Genomic DNA, 26,794 nt, shown 5'->3' with positions numbered 1-26,794 from the left:
CAACATGCTTCTAAATAATCAATGGATCAATGAACGAATCAAAATAGAGAACAAGGAATATATATAAACAAATGACAACAACAACACAAAGCCCCAACTTCTGTGGGACGCAGTGAAAGCAGTCTTAAGAGGAAAGTATATAGCGATCCAGGCACCCTTGAAGAAGGAAGAACAATCCCAAATGAATAGTCTAACATCACAATTATCAAAACTGGAAAAAGAAGAACAAATGAGGCCTAAAGTCAGCAGAAGGAGGGACATAGTAAAGATCAGAGAAGAAATAAACAAAATTGAGAAGAATAAAACAATAGCAAAAATCAATAAAACCAAGAGCTGGTTCTTTGAAAATAAACAAAAGAGATAAGCCTCTAGCCAAACTTATTAAGAGAAAAAGAGAATCAACACAAATCAACAGAATCAGAAATGAGAATGGAAAAATCATGACAGACTCCACAGAAATACAATGAATTATTAAAGACGACTATGAAAAGCTATATGCCAACAAGCTGGGAAACCTAGAAAAAATGGACAACTTCTGAGAAAAATACAACCTTCCAAGACTGACCAAGGAAGAAACACAAAAGTTAAATAAACCAATTATCAGCAAAGAAATTGAAATGGTAATCAAAAAACTACCCAGGAACAAAACACCCGGGCTGGACGGATTTACCTCAGGATTTATTAGACACACAGAGAAGACATAATACCCATTCTCCTTAAAGTTTTCCAAAAAATAGAAGAGCAGGGAATACTCCCAAACTCATTCTATGAAGCCAACATCACCCTAATACCAAAACCACGCAAAGACCCCACCAAAAAAGAAAATTACAGACCAAAATCCCTGATGAATGTAGATGCAAAAATACTCAATACAATATTAGCAAACAGAATTCAACAGCATATCAAAGGGATCATACACCATGACCAAGTGGGGTTCATCCCAGGGATGCAAGGATGGTACAACATTCGAAAATCCATCAACATCATCCACCACATCAACAAAAAGAAAGACAAAAACCACATGATCATCTCCATAGATGCTGAAAAAGCATTCGACAAAATTCAAATCCATTCATGATAAAAACTCTCAGCAAAATGGGTAGAGAGGGCAAGTACCTCAACATAATACAGGTCATATATGATAAACCCACAGCTAACATCCTACTGAACAGCGAGAAGCTGAAAGCTTTTCCTCTGACATCAGGAACAAGACAGGGATTCCCACTCTCCCCACTTTATTTAACATAGTACTGGAGGTCCTAGCCATGGAAATTAGACAAAACAAAGAAATACAAGGAATCCAGATTGGTAAAGAAGAAGTTAAACTGTCACTATTTCCAGATGACATGGTATTGTACATAAAAAAAACCCTAAAGACTCCACTCCAAAACTACTAGAACTGATATCAGTATACAGCAAAGTTGCAGGATACAAAATTAATACACGAAATCTGTGGCTTTCCTATACACTAACAATGAACCAATAGAAAGAGAAATCAGGAAAACAACTCCATTCACAATTGCATCAAAAAGAATAAAATACCTAGGAATAAACCTAACCAAAGAAGTGAAAGACCTACACCCTGAAAACAATAAGACACTCCTAAGAGAAATTAAAGAGGACACTAACAAATGGAAATTCATCCCATGCTCTTGGCTAGGAAGAATTAATATAATCAAAATGGCCATCCTGCCCAAAGCAATATACAGATTTGATGCAATCCCTATTAAATTACCAATAACATTCTTCAATGAACTGGAACAAATAGTTCAAAAATTCATATGGAAACACCAAAGACCCTGAATAGTGAAAGCAATCCTGAGAAAGAAGAATAAAATGGGGGGAATCTCACTCCCCAACTTCAAGCTCTACTACAAAGCCATAGTAATCAAGACAATTTGGTACTGGCACAAGAAGAGAGCCACAGACCAGTGGAACAGAATAGAGATTCCAGACATTAACCCAAACATATATGGTCAATTAGTATATGGTAAAAGAGCCATGGACATACAATAGGGAAATGACAGTCTCTTCAACAGATGGTGCTGGCAAAACTGGACAGCTACATGTAAGAGAATGAAACTGGATCACTGTCTAACCCCATACACAAAAGTAAATTCAAAATGGATCAGAGACCTGAATGTAAGTCATGAAACCATAAAACTCATAGGAAAAAACATAGGCAAAAGTCTCTTGGACATAAACATTAGCGACTTCTTCATGAACATATCTCCCTGGGCAAGGAAAACAAAAGCAAAAATGAACAAGTGGAACTACATCAAGCTGAAAAGCTTCTGTAAAGCAAAGGAACCATCAATAGAACAAAAAGGTTCCCTACAGTATGGGAGAATATATTCATAAATGACAGATCCAATAAAGGCTTGACATCCAAAATATATAAAGAGCTCACCCACCTCAACAAACAAAAAGCAAATAATCCAATTAAAATATGGGCAGAGGAGCTGAACAGTTTTCTAAAGAAGAAATTCAGATGGCCAACAGACACATGAAAAGATGCTCCACATCACTTGTTATCAGAGAAATGCAAATTAAAACCACAATGAGATATCACCTCACACCATTAAGGACGGCTACCATCGAAAAGACAAACAACAACAAATGTTGGCGAGGTTGTGGAGAAACCTACACTGCTGGTGGGAATGTAAATTAGTTCAACCATTGTGGAAAGCAGTATGGAGGTTCCTCAAAATGCTCAAAATAGACATACCATTTGATCCAGGAATTCCAATCCTAGGAATTTACCCTAAGAATGCAGCAGCCTAGTTTGAAAAAAGACAGATGCACCCCTATGTTTATCGCAGCACTTTTTACAATAGCCAAGAAATGAAAGCAACCTAAGTGTCCATCAGTAAATGAATGGATAAAGAAGATGTGGTACATATACACAATGGAATATTATTCAGCCATAAGAAGAAAACAAATCCTACCATTTGCATCAACATGGATGGAGCTAAAGGGTATTATGCTCAGTGAAATAAGCCAAGTGGAGAAAGACAAATAGCAAATGATTTCACTCATATGTGGAGTATAAGAACAAAGAAAAACTGAAGGAACAAAACAGCAGCAGAATCACAGAACCCAAGAATGAACTAACAGTTACCAAAGGGAAAGGGACTGGGGAGAATGGGAGGGTAGGGAGGGATAAGGGTGGGGAAGAAGAAAGGGGTTATTATGATTAGCATCTATAATGTGGGGGTGGGGGAAAGGGGAAGGCTGTGCAACACAGAGAAGACAAGTAGTGATTCCATAACATCTTACTATGCTGATGGACAGTGACTGAATGGGGTTTGTGGTGGGGACTTGGTGAAGGGGAGAGCCTAGTAAACATAATGTTCTTCATGTAATTGTAGATTAATGATAACAACAACAACAACAAAAATACAGATGAAAAAAAAAAAAGCCCCAACAAACAGAAGTCCAGGACCAGATGGCTTCACAGCTGAATTTTGCCACATATTTAAAGAGCTAATAGCCATCCTTCTCAAAGTATTCCAAAAAGTAAAAGAGGATGGAATACTCCCAAATTCAACCTGATGAGGCCAGTATCATTCCAATACCAAAACCAAAGACATTACAGAAAAGAAAATTATAGGCCAATATCACTGATGAACATAGATACAAAAGTTCTCAACAAAATATTAGCTAATTGAATTCAAAAATACATCATAAGGATCATCCATCATGACCAAGTGGAATTTATTCCATAGATGCAAGAATAGTATAGTATTTGTAAATCAATCAATGTGATATACCACATTAACAAAGAGAGGGGTGAAAACTACATGATCACCTCGATAAATGCTGCAAAAGCATTTGACAAAATACAACATCAATTCATAATGAAAACTCTCAATAAAATGGGCATAGGGGAACATACTGCAACATAATAAAGGCTATATACCACAAACCCACAGCTAACATGATACTCAATGGTGAAAAGCTGTCAGCTTTTCCCCTAATATCAGGAAAAAAGACAAGGATGTCCACTCTCACCACTTTTATTCAACATAGTACTGAAGGTCCTAGCCATGGCAATCAGACAAGATAAAGAGATAAAAAGAATCCTAACTGGTAAGGAAGAAGTAAAGTCATTATTTGCAGATGACATGATACTATATATATAGAAAACCCTAAAAACTCCAACAAAAAATCTATTAGAACTAATAACTGGATCCAGCAAAGTTGCAGAATATAAAATCAATATACAAAAATATTTTGCATTCTTATATACAAACAAGAAACTAGCAGAAAGGGAAATCAGGAAAACAATTCCATTCACAACTGCATTAAAAAGAATAAAATACCAAGGAATAAACCTCACCAAGAAGGTGAAAGACTTGTACTCCAAAAACTGTAAGACACTAATGTAAGAAAATAAAGACACAAATAAATAGATATCTATTCCATGCCCGTGAATAGGAAGAATTAAAATAGTTAAAATGGCCATCCTGCCCAAAACAATTTACAGATTCAATGTATTCCCTGTCAAAATACCAATGACATTTTTCAATGAACTGGAGCAAATTGTTCTAAAATAAATATGGAATCATAAAAGACCTCAAATAGGGAAAGTAACCTTCAGAAAGAAGAACAAAGCTGGGTGTATTATGCTTCCTGACTTCAAGCTATACTACAATGCTACAGTAATCAAAACAGTAGGGTGTTGGCACAAGAACAGACTCATAGATTAATGGAACATAATAGAGCCCTGAAATAAACGCATGCATATATGATCAATTAATATATGATAAAGGATCCATGAATATACAATGGGGAGAAGACAGTCTCTTCAATAAGTGGTGTTGGGAAAACTGGAAAGATACATGCAAGAGAATGAAACTGGATTATTGTTAACTCCATATACAAAAGTAAACTTGAAATGGATTAATGACCTAAATATAAGACATGGAACCATAAAACTCTTAGAAGAAAACATAGGCAAATATCTCTTGAACATAAGCATGAGAAAATTTTTTTGGACACACCTCCCTAGGCAAGGGAAACAAAATAAAAAATGAACAAGTGGGGAGGGAGGCAGAGAAAATGATGGCAGAATAGGAAGGTAAGGCAGAAACCTCCTCCCAAAAACACATAAAAGAAGAAAATACAGCAAACACAACTAAGCCTGAAAATGACCTGGAGACTGCATAACAGACCACCTATACCTGGGAAAGAAAATAAGACCAAACAGGAAAGGGTAAGTTGGAAGAGCCAGGATCAAGTGGTACCCAAGCCCTCTCACAACCCCAGCCCACAGGCAGGAGAAAAAGGAGCCCAGGAATGCTGCACACTTGGCCCTGGAGATCTGCTCTGGGAGCACGAGCCCATATTACATTGGGTTCTGGTGTTTAGCAGGATTGGACCCGAGGGACAGCTGGAGCACTCTGGGAGGCTGAGACTCCAGCTGTTTATGGAGGACAGGCTTGCTCCACTGGTCATGAGACTCAAAGCACAGGCAGCAATTTGAAATACTTTACAGCAGTGGGAGGGGTGAAGGTTGGACAGAGCTCTCTCCTCAGGATAAAGGGCAGGTGGAGGATACCTCCCCAGTCCTCTCTTGGCCCAACAGGTCAGGAACTCTCAGGAGCCCCAGATGCTGCATCCCCCTCAGTGGAAATGCAGCCACAAGCTGCCTCCGTGCATGCATTGCCAGTGATCCAACACACTGGGCCCAGCAGCAGCTTCAGGTTTTGTTGACTGGCAGGCAGAGGGAGATGCTCTCAGCTTTCTCAACCCCATTTCATCCCAACCAGAGAGGTGCCTACAGGAGCTAGCCCTGAGAGCTCCTTCCTCCCTGTAGGGAACCAAGCCAGGTGTTGCACATCCTGCCCAGCCTCAGAGCTGCACAATGGCCCCATCCACCCCATAAAACCTGCAGCCCTGCCATTGCTACAGGGCAGGCAGAGTGTGGCCCCACCAACAGTGATCCCAGGAGACCTCTGCTTGGATCACAAAGGCAGCTGAAGCGAATTGCCAGGACTTCAGACTCAGATCACTATCAGCAGACAGACAGAAAGATAGCCCTTCCCACTGCACATCAACAACAGCTGGGGCTCTCACAAAGTAGAACCAGGCACTGGAGAGTAAAGAGTCTTGAGCTTCCCACAAAGTAAAACCAGTCACCATAGGACACCTCTTTCATAAAGCTATTACGCTATAGGCCAGGAAGCATAGCAGATCAGGAAGAAACATAGAAACCCTGAAGTAGAAGAATATGTTCCAACAAAACTACAGGATAAGACACTAGAAAGAGGGCTAAATGAAATGGAGATCACCAACCTCTCTGATAAAGATTTCATAGAAAAAGTTATAAGCATGCTCACTGATTTATAGAAAAATATTCAAGATCCCAGGGAGGACTTCAACAAAGCAAAGAGCTGAAAAAGAGCCACTCAGAGCTAATGAATACAGTAACTGAAATGAAACATACAATGGAGGGATTTAAGAGTACATTACTACAAGTAGCGGAGACACTCAATGAGATGGAAATTAAAGAACAGGAACAAAAGGAAGCTGAAGAACGCAGAGAAAAAAGGATCTCTAGGAATGAAAGAATAAGAAATCTGTGACCAATCAAAATGAAACAATACTCACATAATAGGGGTACCATAAGGAGAAGAGAGAGACAATGGGGTAGAAAGTATCTTTGAGGGAATGTTGAAAACTTCACTAATCTGGCAAAGGAAATAGACACCCAGGTCATAGAAGCACAGAGAGCCCCTAACAAAAGGAACCCCGGGAAGACAACACCTAGACATATAATAATTAAAATGGCAAAGATCAAGGACAAGGAGAGAATACTGAAAGCAGCCCAAGAGAAAAAAAAGGTTACTTATAAAAGGAACCCCATCAGGCTACCAGCAGATTTCTCAGCAAAAACTTTACAGGCCAGAAGGGAGTGACATGGAATATTTAAACTACTGAAACAGAAGAACCTTCAACCAAGAATCCTCTACCCAGCAAGATTACCTTTTAAATTTGAAGCAGGGATTAAACAATTTCCAGACAAACAAAAGTTGAAGGAATTCACCACCACTAAGCCAGCCTTACAGGATATGTTAAAGGAACTGCTGTAAATGGAAATATTCCTAAGGCTAAAAAGCTTTTACCAGTGAAAATAAACCCACAGTAAAGGTAGTAGACAAATTAATTACCAAGAAAGTATGGAATTAAAAAAGAAACAATATCAGCTATACACAAAATCAGTGAAGGGATACACAAAAAATTACAGATTATGACATCTCATATATAAAGTATGCAGGAAGAAGAAGAAAAAAAGTACCTTTAGATTGTGTTTGAATAGAGTAAACAGCAACTTAAGAGAGACTGTTAATATAGTAAGGAAGCTATCCTTGAACCTTTGGTAACCAGAAATCAAAAGCCTACAACAGATACAAAAAAAAATTTGAAAAGAGAACTCTAATCATAACACTAAAAAAAACCATCAAATAAAAAGAGAAATGTATAAGAGGAAAAAAGGAACTATAAAACAACCAGAAAACAACAAAATGGTAATAAGTACATAACTATCAATAATTACCTTAAATGTAAATGTACTGAATGCACCAATCAAAAGACACAGAGTAGCAGAATGGATAAAGAAACAATACCTGTCTATATGCTTCCCACAAGAGACTCATTTCGGATCAAAAGACATAACAGACAAAAAGGGAAGGGATGGAAAAAGATATTTCATGCAAATAATAGGGAGAAAAGAGCAGGAGTAGCAGTACCTGTACCAGACAAAACTGATTTCAAAACAAAGACAGTAACAAGAAACAAAAAAGGACATTCATTAATGATAAAGGGGTCAGGCAGTGCAATGAGATGACATAACCATTATAAATATCTATGTACCCAACATAGGAGCACCTAAATATACAAAACAAATAATACAGAATTAAAAGTGGAAATAGAAAAGATTAATATACAGGGAGCCAAGATGGCGGCGTGAGTAGAGCAGCAGAAATCTCCTCCCAAAAGCACATATATCTATGAAAATATAACAAAGACAACTCTTCCTAAAATAGAGACCAGAGGACACAGGACAACATCCAAACCATATCCACACCTGCGAGAACCCAGCGCCTCATGAAGGGGGTAAGATATAAGCCCCGGCCCAGAGGGACCCGAGCGCCCCTCCCCCCAGCTCCCAGCGGGAGGAGAGGAGTCAGCAGGGAGGGAGAAGGAGCCCAGGACTGCTGAACACCCAGCCCCAGGATTCCGGCCCAGAGAGGAGACACAGTGCATGTGTGGGGTCCTGGACACTAGGGAAACAGGGCGGCAGGACCAGTGAGCGGGTGGCTGAGGCCGACACTGAAGAACAAAGAAACGGGAGTAGCCATTGTTTTTTTTTTTTTTGGCGAGTGCTTTTTGGAAGTCTTAAAGGGACAGGGACCCCAATACTAGGGAAACAGGGAAGCAAGACCGGTGAGCAGGTGCCTGAGACGGGCACCTGAGGACAAAGAAAATCGTGCTATTTTCTTTTTTTAAAAATTATTTATTTAATTTTTGTTGTTGTTGTTGCTGTTGTTGTTTTGGTTTGGAGAGTGCTGTTTGGAAGTCTTAAAGGGGCAGGGCAGGACACTTAGTCCAGAGGCAGGGAATCTCAGGTTCTCTGGGCACTCTAACCCCCTGGGCAGCAGGGAACACAAAGGCCCCTTACGGAGATAAATAGCCTCCCGGCCGCTCCCCCACCAACGGGGCTCCACCATTTTGGAACAGCAGCCCGAGCCAGGCAATGCCCACAGCAAGAGCATTCCGGATAAACTCCATAGCATCCGGGCAGGAAGCAGAAGCCCTGTCTACACACAGCTGCCCAGCACAACCCACTAGGGGTCGCTATTCTCCCAGGAGAGGAAGGCCACAAACCAAAAAGAAGGAAAGCTCTTCCAGCTGTCACTCGTACCAGCTCTGCAAACTATCTCTATCACCATGAAAAGGCAAAACTACAGGCAGACAAAGATCACAGAGTCAACACCTGAGAAGGAGACACACCTAAACAGTCTTCCTGAAAAAGAATTCAAAATAAAAATCATAAACATGCTGACAGAGATGCAGAGAAATATGCAAGAGCTAAGGGATGAAGTCCGGAGGGAGATCACAGATGCCAGGAAGGACATTACAGAAGGGAAACAAACCCTAGAAGGATTTATAAGCAGAATGGATAAGATGCAAGAGGCCATTGAAGGAATAGAAACCAGAGAACAGGAACGTATAGAAGCTGACATAGAGAGAGATAAAAGGATCTCCAGGAATGAAACAATACTAAGAGAACTGTGTGACCAATTCAAAAGGAACAATATCCATATTATAGGGGTACCAGAAGAAGAAGAGAGAGGAAAAGGGATAGAAAGTGTCTTTGAAGAAATAATTGATGAAAACTTCCCCAAACTGGGGGAGGAAATAATTGAACAGACCACGGAAATACACAGAACCCCCAACAGAAAGGATCCAAGGAGGACAACACCAAGACACATAATAATTAAAATAGCAAGGATCAAGGACAAGGAAAGAGTTTTAAAGGCAGCTAGAGAGAAAAAGGTCACCTATAAAGGAAAACCCATCAGGCTAACATCAGACTTCTCGACAGAAACCCTACAGGCCAGAAGAGAATGGCATGATAGATTTAATACAATGAAACAGAAGGGCCTTGAACCAAGGATACTATACCCAGCACGACTATCATTTAAATATGATGGCGGGATTAAACAATTCCCACACAAGCAAAAGCTGAGGGAATTTGCTTCCCACAAACCACCTCTACAGGGCATCTTACACGGACTGCTCTAGATGGGAGCACTCCTAAAAAGAGCACAGAACAAAACACCCAACATATGAAGAATGGAGGAGGAGAAATATAAGAACGGAGAGAAGAAAAGAATCTCCAGACAGTGTATATAACAGCTCAATAAGTGAGCTAAGTTAGGCAGTAAGATACTAAAGAGGCTAACCTTAAACCTTTGGTAGCCACGAATTTAAAGCCTGCAATGGCAATAAGTACATATCTTTCAATAGTCACCCTAAATGTAAATGGACTTAATGCACCAATCAAAAGACATAGAGTAATAGAATGGATAAAACAGCAAGATCCATCTATATGCTGCTTACAAGAAACTCACCTCAAACCCAAAGACATGCACAGACTAAAAGTCAAGGGATGGAAAAACATATTTCAGGCAAACAACAGTGAGAAGAAAGCAGGGGTTGCAGTACTAATATCAGACAAAATAGATTTCAAAACAAAGAAAGTAACAAGAGATAAAGAAGGACACTACATAATGATAAAGGGCTCAGTCCAACAAAAGGATATAACCATTCTAAATATATATGCACCCAACAGAGGAGCACCAGCTTATATGAAACAAATACTAACAGAACTAAAGAGGGAAATAGACTGCAATGCATTCATTTTAGGAGACTTCAACATACCACTCACCCCAAAGGATAGATTCACTGGGCAGAAAATAAATAAGGACACACAGGCACTGAACAAAACACAAGAACAGATGGACCTAATAGACATCTATAGAACTCTACATCCAAAAGCAACAGAATATACATTCTTCTCAAGTGCATATGAAACATTCTCCAGAATAGACCACATACTAGCTCACAAAAAGAGACACAGTAAATTCCAAAATATTGAAATTCTACCAACCAACTTTTCAGACCACAAAGGTATAAAACTAGAAATAAATTCTACAAAAAAAAAAAGGCTCACAAACACATGGAGGCTTAACAACATGCTTCTAAATAATCAATGGATCAATGAACGAATCAAAATAGAGAACAAGGAATATATATAAACAAATGACAACAACAACACAAAGCCCCAACTTCTGTGGGACGCAGTGAAAGCAGTCTTAAGAGGAAAGTATATAGCGATCCAGGCACCCTTGAAGAAGGAAGAACAATCCCAAATGAATAGTCTAACATCACAATTATCAAAACTGGAAAAAGAAGAACAAATGAGGCCTAAAGTCAGCAGAAGGAGGGACATAGTAAAGATCAGAGAAGAAATAAACAAAATTGAGAAGAATAAAACAATAGCAAAAATCAATAAAACCAAGAGCTGGTTCTTTGAAAATAAACAAAAGAGATAAGCCTCTAGCCAAACTTATTAAGAGAAAAAGAGAATCAACACAAATCAACAGAATCAGAAATGAGAATGGAAAAATCATGACAGACTCCACAGAAATACAATGAATTATTAAAGACGACTATGAAAAGCTATATGCCAACAAGCTGGGAAACCTAGAAAAAATGGACAACTTCTGAGAAAAATACAACCTTCCAAGACTGACCAAGGAAGAAACACAAAAGTTAAATAAACCAATTATCAGCAAAGAAATTGAAATGGTAATCAAAAAACTACCCAGGAACAAAACACCCGGGCTGGACGGATTTACCTCAGGATTTATTAGACACACAGAGAAGACATAATACCCATTCTCCTTAAAGTTTTCCAAAAAATAGAAGAGCAGGGAATACTCCCAAACTCATTCTATGAAGCCAACATCACCCTAATACCAAAACCACGCAAAGACCCCACCAAAAAAGAAAATTACAGACCAAAATCCCTGATGAATGTAGATGCAAAAATACTCAATACAATATTAGCAAACAGAATTCAACAGCATATCAAAGGGATCATACACCATGACCAAGTGGGGTTCATCCCAGGGATGCAAGGATGGTACAACATTCGAAAATCCATCAACATCATCCACCACATCAACAAAAAGAAAGACAAAAACCACATGATCATCTCCATAGATGCTGAAAAAGCATTTGACAAAATTCAACATCCATTCATGATAAAAACTCTCAGCAAAATGGGAATAGAGGTCAAGTACCTCAACATAATAAAGGCCATATATGATAAACCCACAGCCCACATTATACTGAACAATGAGGAGCTGAAAGCATTTTCTCTGAGATCGGGAACTAGACAGGGATGCCCACTCTCCCCACTGTTATTTAACATAGTACTAGAGGTCCGAGCCACAGCAATCAGACAAAACAAAGCAATACAAGGAATCCAGATTGGTAAAGGAGAAATTAAACAGTCACTATTTGCAGATAATATGATATTGTACATAAAAAACCCTAAAGATTCCACTCCAAAACTACTAGAACTGATATCGGTATATAGCAAAGTTGCAGGATACAAAATTAACACACAGAAATCTGTAGCTTTCCTATACACTAACAATGAACCAATAGAAAGAGAAATCAGGAAAACAATTCCATTCACAATTGCATCAAAAAGAATAAAATACCTAGGAATAAACCTAACCAAAGAAGTGAAACACCTATACCCTGAAAACAATAAGACACTCCTAAGAGAAATTAAAGGGAACACTAAGAAATGGAAACTCATCCCATGCTCATGGCTAGGAAGAATTAATATCATCAAAATGGCCATCCTGCCCAAAGCAATATACAGATTTGATGCAATCCCTATCAAATTACCAGCAACATTCTTCAATGAACTGGAACAAATAATTCAAAAATTCATATGGAAACACCAAAGACCCCAAATAGCCAAAGCAATCCTGAGAAAGAAGAATAAAGTAGGGGGGATCTCACTCCCCAACTTCAAGCTCTACTACAAAGCCATAGTAATCAGGACAATTTGGTACTGGCACAAGAACAGAGCCACAGACCAGTGGAACAGATTAGAGACTCCAGACATGAACCCGAACATATATGGTCAATTAATATTTGATAAAGGAGCCATGGACATACAATGGCGAAATGACAGTCTCTTCAACAGATGGTGCTGGCAAAACTGGACAGCTACATTTAGGAGAATGAAACTGGACCATTATCTAACCCCATACACAAAAGTAAATTCAAAATGGATCAAAGAACTGAATATAAGTCATGAAACCATAAAACTCTTATAAAAAAACATAGGCAAAAACCTTTTAGACATAAACATGAGGGACCTCTTCTTGAACATATCTCCCCGCGCAAGGAAAACAACAGCAAAAATGAACAAGTGGGACTATATTAAGCTGAAAAGCTTCTGTACAGCAAAAGACACTATCAACAGAACAAAAAGGAACCCTACAGTATGGGAGGATATATTTGAAAATGACAGATCCGATAAAGGCTTGATGTCCAGAATATATAAAGAGCTCACATGCCTCAACAAACAAAAAACAAATAACCCAATTGAAAAATGGGCAGAGGAACTGAACAGACAGTTCTCTAAAAAGGAAATACAGATGGCCAACAGACACATGAAAAGATGCTCCACATCGCTAATTATCAGAGAAATGCAAATTAAAACTACAATGAGGTATCACCTCACACCAGTAAGGATGGCTACCATCCAAAAGACAAACAACAACAAATGTTGGCGAGGGTGTGGAGAAAGGGGAACCCTCCTACACTGCTGGTGGGAATGTAAATTAGTTCAACCATTGTGGAAAGCGGTATGGAGGTTCATCAAAATGCTCAAAACAGACTTATCATTTGACCCAGAAATTCCACTCCTAGGAATTTACCCTAAGAATGCAGCAATCAAGTTTGAGAAAGACAGATGCACCCCTGTGCTCATCGCAGCACTATTAACAATAGCCAAGAATTGGAGGCAACCTAAATGTCCATCAATAGATGAATGGATAAAGAAGATATGGTACATATACACAATGGAATACAACTCAGCCATAAGAAAAGGGCAAATCCTACCATTTGCAGCAACATGGATGGACCTGGAGGGTATTATGCTCAGCGAAATAAGCCAAGCGGAGAAAGAGAAATACCAAATGATTTCACTCATCTGTGGAGTATAAGAACAAAGGAAAAACTGAAGGAACAAAACAGGAGCAGTATCACAGAACTCAAGAATGGACTAACAGGTACCAAAGGGAAAGGGACTGGGGAGGATGGGTGGGTAGGGAGGGATGAGGGGGGGGAAGAAGAGGGGTATTAAGATTAGCATGCATGGGGGGGGAGAAAGGGGAGGGCTGTACAACACAGAGAAGACAAGTAGTGATTCTACAACATTTTGCTATGCTGATTGACAGTGACTGTAAAGGGATTTATAGGGGGGACCTGGTATAGGGGAGAGCCTAGTAAACATAATATTCATTATCGAAGTGTAGATTAATGATAACAAAAAAAAACAAAAAAAAAGCAGTTCCTGTGTGGTGACCTCCAATGAGTTCTACACAATGGTATAAAGGGCATATCAAAGTGAGGGCAAAGGTTCTGTTTGTGTTTATACAGAGGATCAAAGCCTAATTTGGCTACCCAGAAAATGAACTAAGATACGATATGAAGAAAAACTTTCAACATCAGCACTCTCTGGAAGAGTCATACCAGAAGATGATCATCAAAAAACCTCAACAAAGATCCAGGCAATACTGCAGTTGTAGCTGCATCCATTCCACTGGTTCCTGGACTTGCCATTGGAATGAAGAAGGAGATATCTAAGCTGGCCTGTGCTTTCATGAAAGCAACAAATTTGACTGGATCTATACTGTTGGAACTCAACCAAGAATTAGGAGAAGTGCAAGTTGTAGCGCTCCAAAATATTACGATTACAGACTATCTACTGTTAAAAGAACATATGGAAGGTGAACAGTTCCCAGGAATGGGTTGTTTTAATTTGTCTGATTTCTCTCAGACTGTTCAAGTACAGTTGGACAATATCCACCATATCATAGACAAATTTTCACAAATGCCTAGGATGCCTAACTGGTTTCTTGGCTTCACTGGAGATGGCTGGTAATTATAGATCTGCTTTGGTTATGTAACTGTATTCCTATTATGTTAATGTGTGTGAGCAATTTAATTAGTAGTTAAAACCTATACATGCTCAAGTTACTCTACAAGAAGATATGTCAAAGAAATAATCAATCCTCCCATGTTTTCTTCTGTCTGCTACCTCTATGGCTTTTCTTCTTCCTTCCTAATTACAACCCTTAAATAGAATTCGTGCCTCATATTAAATTTACCGAGTATCATAATTCCTCCAAGTGGTAAAGATACCTCAAGAGAAATGCTGGGCATAGAAGCCACAGGGCATAAATCTGCAAAGAAGTAAAAAGCTAACCTTTTCAAACAATATGGCTTCTCTCTCACTTACCAACTTTACATCTCCCTGTATGGTCCCGGAAGATGACTGGTTAGCCAGAGACGGGTAAGATTCCTCAAGGGAGGAACAACCTAAGACAGGCACAGTTGCAGAGGGGCCATCAGGTGAGAAATTGGGGATCAACAGTGGTGAGGCTTAGAACCTCACCCCCTCTGTTTTGGGAGATATCTTCTGCATCCATGGATGTTTTAATGCCCTTGTCTAGCTTGGATTAACACATCGTCTACAGGCACACACCTGATCATCTACATTTGCTCTCTTACAACACTAAACTATGTTTTCTACCTTTATCTTGCATCTACCTACCACTTCAGCATTTTATTAAAAATAAAAATAATAATAATAATAAAGGGAGAAATGTGGGTTCCATATATAAATCAAGTATAAAAATCAAATGAATATTCATATTTGACCTGATTGTTTATAGTTCATAATGTGTGATCAAAACCGAAAATTTCTGTGATGACTGCCCTTGTACTGTTCACCATGTAAGAACTTATTCACTATGTAAGAATTTGCTCACCATGCAAGAACTTGTTCATTATGCTTCAGAAGATTGGAGACTGATGAGAATTAGGCTTGAGATGGATTAATGATTGTGCATTGAGCATTGACTCCCCATACAGAATTTTATTGTTGTTAACAACCATTTGATCAATAAATATGAGAGATGCCCTCTCAAAAAAAAAAAGTGGAAATAGATTGCAACACATTCATTATAGGAGAGTAACAAAATTGCTCACATCATAGAAAGATCAATCACACAGAAAATAAATAAGGAAACCGAGGCACTGAACAATACATTAGATCAAGTGGACTTAACAGATATCTACAGAACATTGTACCCCAAATCAGGAGGATACACATTTTTCTCAAGTGTGCATGGAACAGTCTCTGATGGATCACATACTAGGCCACAGAAAGAGCCTCAATAAACTCAGAAAGATTGAGATTGTATCAAGCAGCTTCTCACACCACAACTGAATGAAACTAGAAATTACACAAAGAAAACAAAAAAGCTACAAAAACATGGAAGCTAAACATAATGATTCTAAATAATCAATGGATCAATGACCAAATTAAAACAGAAATCAAATGAAAACAAAAATTCAACATCCCAAAACCTGTAGGATGTGTGAGGGTAGTTCTATGAGGGATGTACATAGCAATACATGTCTACATCAAGAAACAAAAGCAATCCCAAATAAACTGTCTACACTCACAATTCATAAAACCAGAAAAAGAACAAAGGAATCCCAAAGTTAGTAAAAGGAGAGACATAATAAAGATCAGAGAAGAAATAAATAAGAGAAGAATACAACAATAGAAAAAATTACTGAAACCAGGAGCTCGCTCTTTGAGAAAATAAACAAAATAGATAAACCCCTAGCCAGACTTCTCAAGAAAAAAGAGTACACACATAAATAAAATCAGAAACAAAGGAGGAATAATCATACCACAATGGATACCATAGAAATACAGAGAGTAGATAATACTATGAAAAATTATTTATCAATAAATTGGACAGCCTAGAAAAATGGACAACTTCCCAGAAAAACACAACCTTCCAAGACAGACCCAGGAAGAAACAGAAAATCTGAACAGACCAATTAATAGCAATGAAATCGAATTGGTAATCAACAAACTCCAGACCCAGATGGCTTCACAGCTGAATTCCACCAAACATTTAAAGAGCCAATACCCATCCTTCTTCAACTATTCCAAAAAGTAGAAGAGGACAGAACACTTCCAAATTCATTCTATGAGGCTAGCATCACCTTAACACCAAAACCAAAGACACCATAAAGAAAATTAGAGACCAATATCACTGATGAACATAGATGCAAAAATCCTCAACACAATATTAGCAAAATGAATTAAAAAATACATCAAAAAAGATCAACCATCATGACAAAGCAGGATTTATTCCAGGGATGCAAGGATGGTACAATATTTGAAAATCAACATCGTATACCACATCAACAAAAAGGACAAAAATTACATGATCATCTCCATAGATGCTGAAAAAGCATTTGACAAAATTAAACGTCCATTCATGATTTAAAAAATTTCAACAAAATGGGTAAAGAGGGCAAGAACCTCATGGGTATAGAGGGCAAGTACCTCACATAATAAAGGTCATATATGACAAACCCACAGCCAACATCATACTTAATAGGTGAAAGCTTTTCCTTTAAGATCAGGAATAAGACAAGGATGTCCACTCTCACCACTTTTATCCAACATAATACTGGAGGTCCTAGACACAGCAATCAGACAACACAAAGAGACAAAAGGCATCCAAATAGGTAAAGAAGAATTTAACTGTCACTATTTGCAGATAACATGATATTGTACATAGAAAAACCTAAAGACTCCACCAAAAACTGTTAGAACTAATAACTGAATTCAGCAAAGTTACAGGATACAAAATTAATACACAGAAATCTGCTGCATCCTTATACACTGACACCAGACTAGCAGAAAGAGAAATCAGGAAAACAATTCCATTTACAATTGCATCAAAAAGAATAAAATACCTAGGAATAAACCTAATGAAGGAAGTGAAAGACATATATCCTGAAAACTATTAAAACATTCATGAGAGATATTATAGAAGATACCAATAAATGGAAATCTATCCAGAGCTCATGGATAGGAAGAATTAATATTGTCAAAATGGCTATCCTGCCTAAAGCAATTTACAGATTCAATGCAATCCCTATCAAAATACAGCAGCATTCTTCAATGAACTAGAACAAATAGTTCTATAATTCATATGGAACCACAAAAGACCCCAAATAGCCAAAGTAATCCTGAGAAAGAAGAACAAAGCTGGGGGCATTATGCTCCCTGAATTCAAGTTATGCTACAAAGCTAGAGTAATAAAAACAGTTTGGTACTGGGACAAGAAAAGACCCATAGATCAATGGAACAGAATAGAGAACCCAGATATAAACTGTTGCATATATGGTCAATTAATATATGATAAAGGAGCCATGAATACATAATGGAGAAAAAACAGCCTCTTCAACAACTGGTGCTAGCAAAACTGGACAGCTGCATGTAAGAGAATGAAATCTTACACTGGATTACTGTCTACATACGCAAGAGTAAACTCAAAATGGATCAAAGGTCTGAATGTAAGTCATGAAACCATAAAACTCTTGGAAGAAAACACAGGCACAAATCTCTTGAATATAAACATGAGCAACTTTTTCCTGAATGCATCTCCTCAGGCAAGGGGAACAAAATAAAAAATGAACAAATGGGATTACATCAAACTAAAAAGCTTCTGTACAGCAAAGGACACCATCAGCAGAACAAAAAGGCATCCTACAGTATGGGAGAATATATTCATGAATGACTCATCTGATAAGGAGTTAACAACCAAAATATATAGAGAACTCATGCACCTCAACATCCAAAAAACAAATAACCCAATTAAAAAGTAGGCAGAGGACCTGAACAGACATTCCTCCAAAGAAGAAATACAAATGGCCAACAGGCACATGAAAAGATGCTCCACATCACTAATCATCAGGGAAATAAAAATTAAAACCACAATGAGATATCACCTCACACCAGTTAGAATGGCCACTATCCAAAAGACAAGAAATAACAAGTGTTGGCAGGATGTGGAGAAATGGAAACCCTCCTACAGTGTTGGTGGGAATGTAAATTAATGCAACCACTGTGGAAAATAGTATGGAGGTTCCTCAAAAAGTGAAAATAGAAATGCAATTCAATTCACTAATTCCACTTCTAGAAATTTATGCAAAGAAAATAAAATTTCTGATTTTAAAAGGGGTATATGTACCCCTATATTACCACACTATTTACAATACCAAGATATGGAAGCAACCTGAGTGTCCATCAATAGATGAATGGATAAAGAAAATGTGGTACATATACACAATGGAATATTATTCAGCCATGAAAAGAAAAGAAATCCTGCCATTTGCAACAACATGGATGGATCCAGAGAGTAGTATGCTCAGTGAAATAATCCAGCAGAGAAAGACAAATACAATATGATTTCACTTATTTGTAGGATATAAATGCAAAGCAATACAGAAGGAACAAAACAGCAGTAGATTCATAGACATGGAGAAGTGACTAGTGGTTACCACGAGGAGGTGTCTGGGGTGGGTGGGTGGCTAGGGGGAGGGGAATAAAGGGGCACAAAATCTCAGTCATAATATAAATTGATCACAGGGCTGGTGGTCTACATTGAGAATATAGTCGATGTTTCTGTAACATCTTTCTATGTTGACAGGTAGTAACCACACTATTTGGGGTTAGGATTTAATAATGTGTATACCAGTTGAACTCCTGTGTTGCATACTTGAAATCAATATAATGTATATCAACTATACTTCAAAAAAAATAATTTTTAAAAAGAATGAACATTTAAGGAAGGGATTCTAAAACATGCAAAAAGTTCCTTTCTGATAAACAGTGATCTGCAAAGAAGAAAAATTAAGTATGCTCAGGCTGTCATCTCTAATTAATCTCCACTATATTAAACATAAGGCTCTTGCATGCAGTGGCACTCATCTATCCATTTATTGAATCATTCACTAATGATTCTGAAATACCTACTATACCTAGGTACTGTGTTTAAGCACTTAGGATACAGAAGCAAAATGTAGCCTCTTTCCTTAAGCAGCTTCTAGTTTGGTGACTGGATGGAGAAATAAACAGGTTAAGTTTTATGCTATATATTACATAGATTGCTACAAAGAATGAACCAAAAGTTTCTGTGATATGACTGCCCTTGCACTGTTCACCATGTAAGAACTTATTCACTATGTAAGACCTTGTTCACCATGTAAGAACTTGTTTGTTATGCTTCAGAAGATTGGAGACTGTTGAGAATTAGGCTTTGGGTTGATTAATGATTGTACATTGAGTCCCCTATATAGAATTTTATTGTTGTTAACAACCATTTGATCAATATGAGAGATGCCCTCTCAAAAAAAAAAATAAGGTCTCCTTGATAACCTGTAGAAATTCACCTGCTTCTCCAAGAGAAGAACCACAGCAGACTCTGCCTCAGTTTACCATAGGTGTCAGGATCCTTATTTTTATGGTTTCCGTTCTTTTCTGGAATAACCTGAAAGAGTTCACCAACTTGCCTGCAGATCAAACAGGGGTCTGAAGAAGCCAAATCAGGCTTGCCATTAAAAAACAAAACAAAACCTATCTGTTGTGTGTGGCAAAGCCTTAGTAATGACACCAATCTTCCCAGAGGGATTAAGTAGATGAATAAAGGGAACTCCTAAATTAATTTTTAATTTTTTCACTTACCATTAAATGTCCAATTTTCTGTCTTTCTGGACAGAGTAAGTTGCTTCAGGAAGAGTTCATGGAAGTAGCTATTGCTTTGTAGGTTTTTTAATGGAATCAGGCTTCTTCAATCAAGAAACTGAGAATATTCTCCTTAAGAAGTTAGAGATTTCTTTTTTATTATTATATTTGAATACATAATACATTTACATAGCTCAAATATCTAAGCTTTGTAAAAAATATATAGATACATACATATATATTTTTTACATAGCTTTATTTTTTATATAAAGGCAGAGTCTGCTGTGGTTCTTGGAGAAGCAGGTGAATTCCTACAGGTCATCGAGGAGACCTTATTTTGTTGAATTTATTTTTTACACATATGTATATATATATGTATGTATACACACACACACACACACACACACTGAGATGCTGAGAAATCCCATTCCTAGCCAGGTCCTATCTCCCCTTTCGGTATATTACCTTCATGTGTCTTTATACAAACAGAAGTCCAAAGGAGTCTGCACACTTGCTTTTTGTCATGTAACAACATATCCTGGAGAACTTTTCCATGCTAGTACCTTCTTCCTTAAAGCTGCATAATACTCCATCATGTGGATGTACCATTGTTTATTTAACCTGCCTTGTATTACTGATCACTTGGGTTATTTCTAAAAAATGTTTATTATAAAAATGCTACACAAAATCACAAAATACTCCTGAGTGCATGTCTTCTTTATATGTGGCATCTTGCCAGGGGGTTTCAGCCCTAGGCAAGCACACTCTTGATTCAATACGACTGAAAAATAACAATGGAATGTTCTTAGGGTGAAAGGAGTTATACCCAACTTCATTCCCATAGTGGCAGGTCAATCACTAGAATCCTGTCCTCCTCAGAGCAAGTCTGCATGCAGCAAGCCGGTCCCTGCCTCCGAGCCTCTCTGCCCCCGCAGCTGTCTCAGTCTCTGTCCTTGGCACTGCCACCACTACAGTTTCTGCTCTCTTGCAGCCGTGCAGCCCAGAGCACTGGGGAGAACTCTTTATATAGAGTCAATAATAACATACTGCCCACACGTGGGCAGTGAACTAGCCAACCAGGGTCAGGTGAGAATCCTGGCCGATGGAACTTTCATTTTCTCCACACGTGGGCAAGAGTACCCAAAGGGAGATTTCTAGAAGAGGAATACCTAGATCAATGGGTAAATGCATCTATAATTTTAGGGATTGTGCCATTTTGCAGTCTCACCCATAAGGCATGAAAGCTTCAATCTGAGCAACAGAGTGTATCAAACTTCTGTATTTCTGTCTCATAGGTGAGAAATGGTATCTCAGAGTAGAGTTTTAGGTTATGTTATTTTAATATAAATGAAATCAAGCATCTTTTGTTTAAAGATTTTTTGTATTACTTTTTCTTAAGTGTTTGTGTCCTTGGCCCACTTGCTTATTTTTTCCTTCATTCCTAGGAACTTTTGGTATAACAAAGAGATAAGCCAAAATACAGGCTAGAAATTTAATACAATAGTTTATTGCATAGTAGTGGGAGAAAATAAGCTGCCATACCATTCTCAAACACTTTAAGTAACTATCTAGCCAGGAAAGATTAAATGATATGCCCTGGACCAGCTGAAGGATTTAAAACCTAAGTTCCTGACACAATCACAATAATGTCTCAATTAACCAGAAGTCAGACTTCAGATTTTCAGCATGCTGTAACCTGGAAGTGGACTAAAATGGCCTCCTGAGAGACCTACCTCAAACTGTTCATGGCCTAAAATCCCCCTGCATTTCACAGCTGTTACCACGGATGCTGGCTCTCACACAGGGCTTTAAGAATTCTATTAGCAAGCAGTCTCCACTCACCTGCTTATGGCTCAAAGCAAATTAGAACTCAGAGAGCTAGAGTGAACATGCTAAGGACATGTAAGCTTGAATCAGACTCTTGGACAGAGATCTTGAGGGAAGAGACCAAGCAAGCAAGCCAACAGCACAAAGTCAGAAAAACACGTGGCCATCAGGGAACACTGGCTCCTGGGAGAAGAGAATCTGAAAATAATTGACAGGGGAATGATTGCTTGAGAAGATCTGTAATCATCCTTAAGACTGTATCAGTATCCATTCTTAAGACTGATTTGGAGTGATGGAATTATCAAATCTTTGAGTTGGAAAGGACTTCATTCCTCATATCCAATTCAAGATTCTTCTCCCGAGTAGCTCTGGTTGGTCACTAGATAGAGAGAGGGACAACTGTTTGTTGAGTGCCTGCCATGTGATAGGCATTGGACTAAGTCTTTTCCCCACATTTCCTCATGTAATCTTCACAGCCGCCCTGAGTAGGCCTTGTCCGCATTTTACAGATGTGGAAATTGCATTTCAAAGCTGTTGAGTGTTGAGTAACTTGCCCAAGATCAAAGACAGAAAGCAGCAGCCCAGACACCAGGGAGCTGGCCTGGTACTATCAGCCGGCCTTGGTGCTGCCAGGGACTGCACTGGAGTCATCCTGCTGAGCATGAACAGTGTCAGAGAACTCAACATCAAGCAAGGCCACACTGTGACCACGAGAGATAAGACAAAAACAAGACCTCTGTTAAATGTGTCTGACCACAGACAAAATATGAACATTGTCCAAACCACAGAAATGACCAACTACCACCTCCATCCACCCACCAGCAATCCGAGCCAGTGAGTGCCTGCTGCTTCTTGGCCAACCACAGCTTTGGCCTCACTCTAGACTTTCCTCCTTTTTAATAAGATCTGGGAGGATACTCAGTAGAACTTCCCCCACTTCTGACAGCATCCAAACCAGAGCAAAGTCCTGTTTCCTTAAACTCTCTCCCAAATCACCTACAAGCCCAAATCCTGTAACTGCTTTCTAACACCTGCTTACTTAGATAACCCCGATTTCCCCATAGTGTGGGAGCTCCTGCATCGCAATAAGCAACAAAACCCAGCTTGTTCAGCGCTAGTGCACACCCACAGGTGTGCTGGAGGGCATTGAACATCACAGAGAATTAGCGCTAAGCCTGGTTCCAACTAAGATCCACCTGCCTCCCAAGCCTGAGCCCTTGACCACCCTGCTCTGTTGACTCCCCAGCATTGTTTTTTTTTTTTAACTTGGGCTACATATGATTCCTTTTGCAGTGTAAGACAGTGTGTTCCAAAGGGTAATCAATTACAATGGAAGGAAAAATCATAGTTATGGAACACGGTATTCCCACACCAACCAGGGAAATGAGACAATGCAAAACTTGTTTCATAGTTAACAACTTCAACACATTTTGATTTTCAGTTTTCTAAATAACAAAGTGAAGTTGAGTCTACTAAACTAAACAGAGGTGTCCTCTTTTGATATTTTCCAGTGCTTACAGCCCAGTACCTGAGTTCATTTTTGTAAGTCAGTTAAAGACAAGGAACTCTGTCATTTCTTTCTAAAGTACAGTCAGTATGTGAAATGAAAAACAAATGATGGTCATAAGACAGGCATGAGCTTGTAAAGGGAGGGAGTTAGGGTGAGGCATTTGGGAAGTGGAATGGATAACAGAAGAGACTGATTAAGAACGGAGAGGAACCCTCTGGTCCCCTTGAGGGTTCAAACGGAAAAAGAAAAGCACTTCTGGAAAGTGGAAAACTTCCTGTTACAGCAGGCGAGCCGAGGGACAGCAGCTGGGAGCTTGGGCAGTGTTTCTCAGATCTCTCAAATTGCCAGGCTCAACTTCTCCCGGACCCTCCCGAAGGCCCGTTGGTGGGGGATTTTGAATGTGATTAATTTATTCTGCATTTATTCAACTGCTTCTCTGACCTCACGGCAATTCTTTGATTCCACTGACTTGGCCCTCTGTCTGTCTCTTGAGTGCAGCGATCCTAGGACATCCGTCCCTCTCACAAACCTATTCAGTCCTTGAAATGAGTAGGCTCTAAAAGAGTGTTTCTTAAACACTCTACATAAACGCCTTTCCAGGAGCCGCGCTGTCTCATCCAGCCAGGTGCAGATGGCAAGCGGGCTCCCGACGGGGTCTGGGTGTGCGCCTTCAGGCCAAGGCTAGGGCAGCCACCCCAGGGCGAGGACACCCGGGGCACTGGCCTCCTCCCGCATCTGGAGCCGGGGACCGGGGCTCGTGCCAGCCCGGAGACTGAACCCACGGCTGCGCCGGCCTTTCCTTCCCGCACATGCGCCCCCAAGCCCCGCTAGCTCCGCACACCCAGAAGAGAAAGGAGACAAAGAGGAAAGAGCGGGAAGCGGGTGGGAACGGGGGGCAGGAGGTACCGGCTGCCCTGGCACCAGCCGAGCTGGAGGTGGCACGCGGGCGGGAGTGGAGGGAGAGGGCCGGGCTGCGGGCTCAGGGACGGGGATCGGGAGCAGGGTGAGGGGGGGACGCGACGGGACGGCCGGCCGACCCTCCCTTGGGAGGCACAGAGGGGACAGGCGCCGCAGAGAGAAGAGCCGCATGGGCAGGAGCGGGAGCCGCAGCGAGCCCGCCCCGCCCGCACTCACCTCCGCGACCGCGACCGCCGAGTCGGAGCAGCCCTCGTCGGAGGAGCCCGAGCGCCCGGCCAGGGCGGGGCGGGAGTGGGGCGGGCCGGCGGGACCTCGGCCCGTTCCCGCCCCCCGGAGCCCGGGCCGCCGGGGTGCAGATGAGCGCCGGGCGCCGGCCACTTCGCTGAGGCCCGAGGGCGCGCGCGAACCCTCCTGAAGGCCCAGAGTGGGCTGCTTCCCTCGCTCCGTGTGATTCCCCCAGGGGTCGGTCGCTTACATCCCAGGGCTCGGCTTGGTCAAAGTCCCCGCGCACTGGTTGGATGCAAAGCCTGGGTCGCGCCGGGACAGGTCGGGATCTCAGCAGCCTGAGACCGCCCTTCCTCCCGGAGGCCGCACTCGCCCGCCCCCAACAGTGGGATGTGGACTGCCGCTGTGGCTTCATGGCCCCACTGGCCCAGTCCGAGGCCCCTGGTGCCCCGCCCAAGATTGAGCGGATTCGTGATGTAACTGGGCCCACACTTAGTCCTGACGTTTATTGATTCTATATTCCAAGCACCTTGAGTGCAGGGCCCCACATCGCTCATATGCCAGGTGCCCAGTTTATGCCGATGAGTGACCTTGAGCATAGTTGGTACCCAAGAATTCATTGCTCGCTGATAGACTGACTTTGAACATTGTTTCTTTCAGTCAGCAGTTAGGGACCATCTTCTCTGAGTAGTGCCCTCTGCTAGGCTGAGAACAATGAATGAGAGAAAATAATATTTCTGCCCTCGGAGAACTTTGCACTCAAGAGTATTGAGCTTCCTTCCTGCCTTTAGCAGGGCTGAGACAGAGGCAGGGCTTTCCCTTGGGCCCCCATATGCATGTCCGTAGAAAGGCCGCTACCCAACCTCCTTGTATTTATCTCAGTAAAACCAGTCCACCAGCCCACAGGATCACTCCCTAGCTATTCACCTGCTTTATCTTTCTCTTTAAAATTTCAGCTCCATAAAGGCAGGGATTTTTGTGTTTTGTTCACTCTCCACAACATCTAGCTTATTATGTGATGCATGGTAGTGAGTAAATAATCGTTGAATTAATCAGTGCGCCCTCTAGTTTGTGTTTCCAACTAGATTTGTGGGGTCTTACTCATTTTTGTAGAGTGAATAGAAACCGGTCCAGAGAGATGGTCCCCTCTGGGTCTTCTGCCTTACCAAAGTGACTAGGTATCAGAGGAATAAAGGAACCGATGTCCTGGCCCTGCCAAGAGACTGCATATGTGTTATTGGTTTTCTGTCTTCATAAAAATTGTATAGTGATGACTCAGGCTTATTATCAAAGGTTATTGGCTCCTGACCTAAGCCATTAACCTTAAGATCATCCTCATAAAGAACATGTGCATGAAGTTCCCACCAACAAGCCCCAGCCCTATGTCAGGTAACTCACCACCTGTAACAGAACACATATGCTTTGTGGTGCAACAATGCCTCGAAGACTGAATTGTTTCACTCTAATTGTCCTCTCCATTGCCTTTCAGTTAAACGCCTAAGGAAGACAGTAATAATATCAGCAGCTAATATTTATATAGCGCTTTCTATCTACTGTCACCAAGCATGGTTCTGAGTACTTTACATTATTAATTCATTTAATGCTGACAGCAACAGACTGGGGCAGAGCGGGTCCAGGTTACAAATGAGTAAATTCAGGCATAAACTAGGAGGCTCACCTTGCCAGGAAGAAACAAAGCCAAGATTGAAACCCAGATCATTTGACACCATCCAAGCTATTTTTTTTAATTGAGATATAATTCACGTACAACACTGTATAAGTTTAATGTGTAGAATATGGTGATTTGATATATTTTTATGTGGATACAACTCATTAATGGATGTAGTGCATACATGAACATATTG

At 40.2% G+C, this 26,794-nt stretch overlaps 1 protein-coding gene across 2 annotated transcripts in view; it reads right to left on the bottom strand.

The window, feature by feature from the left end:
* Positions 1–25,310, bottom strand: part of GSDME (gasdermin E) — a 97,204-nt gene extending 71,894 nt beyond the window's left edge. The window contains exon 1 of one of the 2 annotated variants that reach the window (XM_073238685.1): positions 24,921–25,310. The gene's annotated coding sequence lies outside the window, so the exon portion shown is untranslated. The remainder of the gene's footprint in view (positions 1–24,920) is intronic. The other variant, XM_036990551.2, reaches the window with a different exon arrangement.
* Between the last annotated feature and the right edge of the window lie 1,484 nt (positions 25,311–26,794).

Source organism: Manis javanica, chromosome 6 (assembly GCF_040802235.1).
Source record: "Manis javanica isolate MJ-LG chromosome 6, MJ_LKY, whole genome shotgun sequence".
NCBI classification, from domain to species: Eukaryota; Metazoa; Chordata; class Mammalia; order Pholidota; family Manidae; genus Manis; species Manis javanica.
Note: the sequence above shows the minus strand (reverse complement) of the source record. Positions and strands in the feature narration are given on the sequence as shown.